The 9,385-nt window shown below is 33.4% G+C and overlaps 1 protein-coding gene across 1 annotated transcript in view; it reads right to left on the reverse strand.

Annotated features, from left to right (window-relative positions):
* LOC137627428 (lachesin-like) overlaps nt 1-9,178 on the reverse strand; it is an 813,447-nt gene extending 804,269 nt beyond the window's left edge. The window contains exon 1 of the mRNA XM_068358515.1: nt 8,940-9,178. The gene's annotated coding sequence lies outside the window, so the exon portion shown is untranslated. The remainder of the gene's footprint in view (nt 1-8,939) is intronic.
* Between the last annotated feature and the right edge of the window lie 207 nt (nt 9,179-9,385).

Consider the following 9,385-nt stretch of genomic DNA (forward strand, 5'->3'; position numbering starts at 1 on the left):
TCTTTATCTAATAATAAATGTTAGTGAATAACTGTAGAATCACAGAAGGTATTTCCTCAGCGAATGGTCGTTGTTAATTCAATATACGTTTATTGAAAGAAAAGAAAAAGAATTTTCCCGTAGAAACATCTGCGGCAGCTCTCCGTGTGTTAACGAGAGTTTAACATTGAATGACATCTGTAAATTAACTTTCTGCTTTTATAATGTTACATCGAAAGTTATTATGATTTCTTTTGATAAATAAAAAGAAATCTAGCATCTGAATAATAAAATATAAATAAGACACGAGTTGGTGTGAAAATAAATGAAATCCAAGTTATATGTGCTAAACGCATTAGCTATATGGTTAGGGCCTATTTCAATAATCAAGGAAATACATTTTCTAGCTTGTTATTAAAAATGGAGTTCTTTGGACATCTGGATGGTTGTAAACATGATTTTTCATTAATTAGGTTTCACTATCATGGGCTTTATAAATACGTGCTTGGTTTACTTTTTTTGTGAATAAGAATGTAAATTATCAACTACGGATCCCAATTCATCTCAGAAATATGGTGTCCCTTGATAAACAACATCCAGATGCGGCTAGGGAATTTCAAAAATGGAACTTTGTCCACCACAAATCTATCAGATATCTCTGTCTTAGCGCTTAATAAAGAACACAAGCAAAATAATGCAAAGATCAAAGGTGACGGAGGAGCAATTGGGTTGACAGGAAGATGCGTCGGTACTTCATAGGTGGATGTTCGCTGAAGCCGAAGTTAGGGGTTTAAATACAAGGCCATGTCTGGTATGAAAGATATCACCTACAGCGGCTGACATCGTGAGCAGACACCGAATTTCCAGAAATCTTCCATTGAAAAGGTAAAATCAATCTCTGCTGATGCAGGAGATGGTCTATTATCATTAAGGCCAATGACATGGACGTCATAGTCATAACAATATCTATGCAATCTTTCTTATAGAATATACGTCTTGAGAAAATACAGAATCAATGAAATCCAATCCATGAGCTAGTTTCTGCAATAGGGCTTGAGAAAACTAAAGGGATCCCATACTTTCATGTTGTGCCTGCCTTCCAAAGGAAAGGGAAGAATGTATTTAATAATGTTTTTGAAACCTTCACTAATCTCGGCCAGCATCCAAAAACACTTGTGATCTTGACCTCCAAAGACTGGAAAAAAATCGTTGCCCTCATGCAAGTGCAATTGCCAGTGTGGATGAAGCAATACTAGATCTCTTTATCTGCAAGCAGAGGCCATATAATGCACTCAACTAACGCAGCTAGCATTAAGAGAACACACAAAACGTGCATCCAACAGGATGGGATCATCTGGGGCTAGGAAAACAGTTCCAATCCAAACACGAGTAGTCCTGCTGAATGGGGGTGTATACAGAAAGGAGAAAGGTTGTAGATATGTTGGACAACACAACACCCTATTGCAGAGAGCTGTCTCAACTGAAAAAAGTGTTTCTGTAGGAAAGGCTGCAAAGAAAGATGCAAGTGCACCTCTCTCTGCAGCTGTATATATGAACAGTAGTAGCTGGAGAACAAGTGGCATGGTTTGAACATTGTGGAGCAAAGCTTACGAAATGGAAAACGGAAAATGTTTGGCCATTTTGAGAAATTCATGTCCCATTTCCTAATAAACAACAGAAAAATAAAAATTTACTTCAGGTAGCTTGTAATAATAAGAATCAATTTCTAGATGATGCATATAAGGCAATTACAAATATTTCTAAACAAAACATAAACTTAGGACGACTAATTTGACGGGCATCCTGAAAAATCGTCCCTATCTTGAATTTTCAATTGCCCAGATTTGACTAGTATCACTTGGAGAACATTTATGGAAATGGAAGAATTTCCTGAATTGTATAATTGTTAGAAAAGAGGGATTGTCGGATGAAGTGTCGTATAATAAAATGAGCAATGATTAACTGTCGAGGTGTTTAACTGTCAAATGATGAAATGTCTTTGTGATGAAAAGACAAGTGGTTAATTGTCTAGTGATGAAATGTGCGACAAAATGTTTCATCCTTTCCACGATTTCTCTCTAAAATTGCTGTCATCTGCTATAATACTAGGACACTGCACTGTGCTGTCCCTTTCCCCCTGCCACTCATAAGCGCGTGAAAAATAATAAAAAAGAATAAACAATATTTTCTCTCAAATAGTACCTGAACATCCTTGTTCTAAACCAGCCCACTTCAAGCACCTTTTATATGTCAACCTTCTTAATATCTCATGAAATATTCTCAAACATTAAAAGAAAAAAAAACAACAACAATATACATGCAACAAGGAACATCTGAGAGATAGCCACCTTCCTCTTCTCAGAGGGTTGGTATATTCTTCTCCTTTTACTCTTGGTTTCCTGAGAGAAATAATAATGAACGAGTAACGCTTATCAAAAACACACTGGAAATGGAATAAACAAGGGATTTTCATTGAGAACATTTTCATGAATGCAATAAAAAACCAAGATCAATAATTCTTCTCATAAAATTTCATGTCATCTTAAGGCTTTAAATTACCCGATACATCTGAATGAGGTTTATGACCATCGTCCTGAGTAATGGATAAGGAAAATATTCGAGATGACTGGCAGCCAATTTGCTACTTGAGTCTGTTTCAGGAAGTTAATCAAAAGATGAAAGTTAAAACAGAAGCTATTGTACGTTCTTTTATTCCTCTTGACATTCGAAAGTAACTTAGTCCACAAACGTTAGTTTTACCTCAGGAACTCCATTCTGGATGTGACTTTTCTTTTTACCTTCACTGAAAAGGATGTGTATTTATCCGGTCGTTGTTTGTTTGTTTGTTTGTTAGTTTGTTTGATTGTGAGCAATTTTCCTCAAACACTACTTCACCGTTTTTTACCAAACTTGGTAGCCTGGTCAGGTTGGGCAAGAACCTTTTCGGATAAAGTACATCAGAATACAAAAAACGCTGAGGTACTTTGAAAATAATCGTAATGATGAGTAAATGGAAAATATTTTTAGTGTTTTTGTAAACAACATTGCACAAAAACTACTGAACCAAATTTCAACCCAGTGACAAATGCGTAAAGTTTTGAGGAAGATATATTGAAGTACAAATACGCAGTCGAATTAAGAGCAAAATATGACTGCTTGGCATGGCGAAGGCATGCTCTCTACTGGGTGCCTCTCTAGTTTGATAAAGTTATTGCTGCAACATCTAAGTTATTGCTTAGTGTTTGTTATAAAAATAATCTCAGTGACCAAGTCAAATATTTCTTTCCTTGACTAACAAATTTTTACTAAATAGAACCTTCGTGTGCTAAATATTTCCTGAAAGAAAGTCAAGCAAAAAGTCAAATGAGTACATTAGAAATAACAATAACGAAATAATGTTAGCAAAGGTATATTATAATAAAACCTATAAAAAGAAATCACTGATTGTAAAGGGTATACAAGTTACTCGTTTTACAATGTAATGACGTTGAATGAAAATCATTGTGGCATTGTGTCATTCACGCTATAACGAATAAATATCGCCGTGTATTAACTGATTTCATTTCTGGAAATACGTCACAGATCATGCATGTACAGACAGCATACACAAAAGACCTACCAAAAACCAAATATAGGAAAATGTAATAACTAAATGAGTGAAGATGCTGTGAATAATCTGCAGAGGGATTCAATGGAGTTCTTGCGTTAACATTATTGTAATCATCATCATCTCTTATGTCCATTGACGCAAAGGGCCTCGGTTAGATTTCGCCAGTCGTCTCTATCTTGGGCTATTGATTCAATACCTCTCCTTTCATCCATGATTTACATTATTGTAAACATGAAAACAATTGTTTTATCTGTTTGAGAAACTGTGATGACGAAATGACTATTTCAAGTAACATCGTTTCATTCTATAGAATATTTTGACTTATAACTAATAACATTCTCCATAAAAAAAAAGTTAAATCTACACTTTAAATAAGATACATTCTAATAAAATCCCCAAAACATCAGTACCTTAGATTTGGGGCTTTTGAAAATAGCCTTCAGCGATAAATAAAAAAAGGGAAGTTATCTTAGGCCTACGCGACTGTGATATAGGTAGCCGGTCAATTAGCCGAAAGACAATTAGTTGACAGACAATTAGAGGACAAGACAACTTTAATAACTTTTAAAATCCTTATACTAAATTATATAATTATTTCCTAAAGTTTTTTACATTCTTTTCTCAAAATCCATTCAATAGCTACCATTGAGTAAATCACGACAAAATCATTATAATAATAATAATAATAATAATAATAATAATAATAATTATTATTATTATTATTATTATTATTATTATTATTATTATTATTATTATTATTATTACTATTATTATCAGAGAAGGAAGGAACAGTCAAAATAAAATATTTTATGAACAGTAACAATATTAAAATACATGTATCATATATAAACTATTAAGCGCTTCAAAACAACAATAGGAAGAGAAAATTGATAGAATGGCGTGTCCCAGTGTACCCTCCAGCAAGAGAACTCTAACCAAAGAAAGCGGAAACCATGGTACAGAGGCTATGGCACTACCGAAGACTAGAGAACAATGGGTTGATTTTGGAGTGTCCTTCTCTTAGAAGAGCTGCTTACCATAGCTAAAGACCTCCTTGTACCCTTACCAAGAGTCAAGTAGCCACTGAACATTTATATGCTGTAGCCTAGTTAGCCCCTTGAGTGAAAAAATAATAGTTTTGTAATCTGTGTTGTCAGGTGCATGAGGACAGAGGAGAATGTGTAAAGATTAGTCCAGACTATTCGGTGTATGTGTAGGCAAAGAAAAAATGAGCCATAACCAGAGACATGGATCCTATGTAGCAATGTCTGGCCAGTCAAAGGATACATTAACCCTAGCGGCAGGAGGAAAAAACTACTGTCCAGTATACAGCAAAACTGATGATACCAGAGTTCAGCGATTCTCGTTCGCAAAAGTCACTAACTGGCAGCTCTCACATTCTTCACATTTCTAATAAGACTAGGTTCCCGGGACAAAGCATTTTGAAACTTCGCTCAATGAAGAATACAGTTCATTAAGCATGCTATATTTTTCATCAAAATATCAGCTAAGTCATTATGGAAAAATTAACTCAATAATTTCTAATTATGATAAAAAAAAAAAAATTCTTGATGAGTCTGACTTTTTAGCCACCATAGTTATGTCTTTACCGTAACGAACGTATCAGAGATGTAGTTGTGGGCAGGGTCTAACCGGACATCAACTATACTCAACTTTTTTTTAATGAGGCGCATTTGCACCGACTCGTAGCTGTGCCGTTTTAGCTCGGAAAACAGTTTCCTGCTACCTGATTGGTTAGAATGATCTTGTCCAATCAATCAGGTAGCAGGAAACTTTTTCCGAGCTACAAGGGCACCCCTGCGAGTCGGCGCAAATCTGTCTCACTAAAAAGAATTGACTATAGTGTTCTCACGTTGGCACTCTCACAAGCAAGTCATCTGTCAAATATGGCTATAGCTATCCAACAGCTACAGAATAACTAACGAGTTAATCTTGTTTCACCAGATTCTCTATACAAATAGATATAACCAATTGTCTTAACATCAATGAAACAACTGTTTATAGATGGCTAAACGATACAATAAAGAAGAAAAACCGAAAAGTCATCGTAGGAGGTAAGAGAACTCGCTGCTGCACAGCCACAAAAGAAGATGAAGAGTTATAAAGCCAATAGCATAAGCCTAGACTCCAAAGCTTTCCAATCATAATCATCATTACCACCATTATTATTATTATTATTATTATTATTATTACTATTATTATTATTATTATTATTTAAGATACTCTGTTACCGTCTTTCTGTTAAATCTGCACATAACACATGTGGCTGAATATGTCCGACCTGATAATAGTTTTCCGTTCGAAAGTAACAGTAAATAATAGAAAGGTAGAATTCATTGTATTTCTAATAGCAAAGATAACTCACCACCTCGCTTACATAATTATTTATCTATCTATTTATTCATCGATTTCTCCCCAAACTGAAAAAAAAAAAAAAACTTTGGAAGACTAGAATTTTATGGAATTAGCTTTGACTATAGTGTAAACTATGACCTCTAATAATTTATTGCAAGTTTTTAAATCACGTTCCTAACTGACGTTTCTTTTAAGCACACACACACACAAAAAAAAAAAAACTAATAACTTTGAAATAATATCTCAAATGCATAAATTGTTATCATTAGACTATAGGCTTCTGCTGAAACTGTTCTCCATCCAGACACTCTCTTTCCCAGGTTGAATTCTTCTGTCCAGACAGACAACTCAAAAACTAGTCTCACTGACTCTCGCAGAGTCATGTTGACAACGGGATTCGCGCTACAAAAACATATTTAATTTTTTTCGGAAATATCACTTCAGCATGAAATGTTTTCCTTTTTAACGAATTAACATTAATCAATCATAAAAATATCCATAACAAGTGACCAACGTTGTCTCATACAGAAAATGAAATATAAGATTAAATCTTTAAGTGGCAACATAAGAACAACACTTGTCTGAAGCAAAAATTAAAAAGGTATCACCAGTTTTGCTACATACTGTACTAGATATATACTTATCTATACGAGATGTATACCTGTGTCATCGATAAAACAATTAAATCAAAGATGTATTAGGCTGCCCAAAATAGAAGTGTGCAACGGAAACTAACAACGATTGACGGAGTATTCTGGAGAAATCCTTCTGAACATTCGCATCCACCAACGCTGATCGAATACTTTGAAAAATAAAGAAATCCAGCTTCTTGCAGGACAATCTGGAGATATGTCTAGCTCAATGATTGATAATGTCCCCTGTTATTCCCTTGAGAATAGTTGGAGCTTTACCAAAAAGGAAAGAATCTAAACGCCAACCATCGAATTATCGATGATTTCAATAAAATTCCCATATGGCATAAATGCAATATAAATATATATATATATATATATATATATATATATATATATATATATATATATATATATATATATATATATATATATATAATATATATATATATATATATATATATATATATATATATATATATATAAATATATATATATATATAAATATATACATATATAAATATATATATATATATATATATATATATATATATATATATATATATATATATATATATATAGTAGGTTGGCTAGGGCACCAGCCACCCGTTGAAATACTACCACTAGAGATTTCTGGGGTCCTTTGACTGGCCAGACAGTACTACATTGGATCCTTCTCTCTGGTTACGGTTCTTTCCCTTTGCCTACACAGACACCGAATAGTCTGGCATATTCTTTACAGATTCTCGTCTTTCCTCATACACCCGACAACACTGGGATTACCAAACAATTCTTTCAAGGGGTTAACTACTGCACTGTAATTGTGCAGTGGCTTTACTTTCCTCTTGGTAAGGGTAGAAGAGACTTTAGCTATGGAAGCAGCTCTTCTAGGAGAAGGACACTCCAAAATCAAACCAGTGTTCTCTAATCTTGGATAGTGCCATAGCCTCTGTACCATGGTCTTCCACTGTCTTGGGTTAAAGTTGTCTCGGGTTAGAGTTCTCTTGCTTGAGGGTACACTCGGGCACTCTGTTCTATCTGGTTTCTCTTACTCTTGTTTTATTAAAGTTTTTATTGTTTATGTAGGAAATATTTATGTTAATGTTCTTACAGTTCTTAAGATATTTTATTTATCCTGGCTTCCTTCCCTCACTGGGCTATTTTCCCTGGTGGGGCCCCTAGGCTTATAGCATCCTGCTTTTCCAACTAAGGGTTGTAGCTTAGTATTTAATAATATATATATATATATATATATATATATATATATATATATATATGTACATATATATATACATATATATATATATATATATATATATATATATATATATATATATATATATATATATATATATATATATATAGTAAATGCGTGTGTAAGAATGTCTTTCGATGAAATTTTAAAGCGATCTGATATCTAATCTTAATGTTATTGAAGAAACAAAGAGATTAAACTTTCACAGCCATCTCGTCCATATTTCTAAATTTATTGCAATTCAACTTACTACAACGGTGGTTATTTATTTCCCTGCCATCTTTTCTATAAAACAAACAAAAATCTTTTACATGAATACATTTTCAATTTTTTTCCCAGACTAATTTTGTACAATATCTTTTCAATTGATCAAAAATCTTTGTAATTAACTTCCTAACTTTTTTTTTTAAATTGACTTGCAAACAATGAAGTTTTTACCGTTTAAAGTAAGAAAAACTGCTTTAAAGATAAATTTTATTTTACTGATTTCCCACGATTCATTGTTCCTTGAGAAAATTCTAAATTATTCCAAAATACTGACATTTTCCTTTTTTTTTTCAACATACTGTATTTATACTTTTTAAATTGATCTACAATAAGTTAATCTTCACAGATAGAAGTGAAGAAAAATACGTGAAACAAAATCAGGTGTATAGGTAAAGTTCTATGTTTAAGAGGTGATTCCTACCAAGCAAACAACCAAATAATGTAATATTCCCCTTCCAAGGTGCTATTACAAGAGTAGCACCTCAATTAAGCGTTACCAAACCAACTAAACAAACTGTAAACAAAACGACCATTTTACGTAACCTAACCTAATGTGCGTTTTATGGATTTTTGAGCATGTTTTATAGAATAGAATGGATTAAAATAGTGTCGAGAAGTATGTTTTATCTATCCTCCTTTGGTAGAAATCACTTCATACCTGAAAAATAGAGTAGGAATCACTCTATAGTAGAATCCTGATGATAGGAATCACACTATAGTAGCACAGTTTTTTTCTGAATAAACCCATGATTCGTCGTTCATTGATCAGAATTATAAATCATAAAAGAGAAAAATACATTGAAATAGTCTTAACACTTACCAGGAAAAAGTCCTGACATGTATTTCTTCTTTTCCTACATTCTCGGTAATGTGTTTACAATTTTCACATTTAAATTTTATATTCGCATTAAATCGTTTTGCATCCAATTCAATTCTGGAAACAAACTCGACATTCACTGCCTTTACAACGCAATTATTGACTTATTACGTCGAACTGTGACTATATTATGGAGTGACAAGTCAGTTGAAGACACTTCAGTTATATCACAACGATATATGAATCTAACTGTGCGTTATGAAAACTCGAAAAACGTTATTTAACAGAAAATATAAAATTCCTTTCACGGTGATACTTCGATTTTTACTAACTCGGTTCACTGTTGGCCTGACGAAGTTGCCGGCTGCCGCAGGGTAGATGCACGCTGCAAACAAGGCACACCGCTGTTGTAGTGTTGCCAGGCGCATGAGAATAAACAAAATTAATGA

This window comes from Palaemon carinicauda, chromosome 35 (genome assembly GCF_036898095.1).
Source record: "Palaemon carinicauda isolate YSFRI2023 chromosome 35, ASM3689809v2, whole genome shotgun sequence".
Classification (NCBI taxonomy): Eukaryota; Metazoa; Arthropoda; class Malacostraca; order Decapoda; family Palaemonidae; genus Palaemon; species Palaemon carinicauda.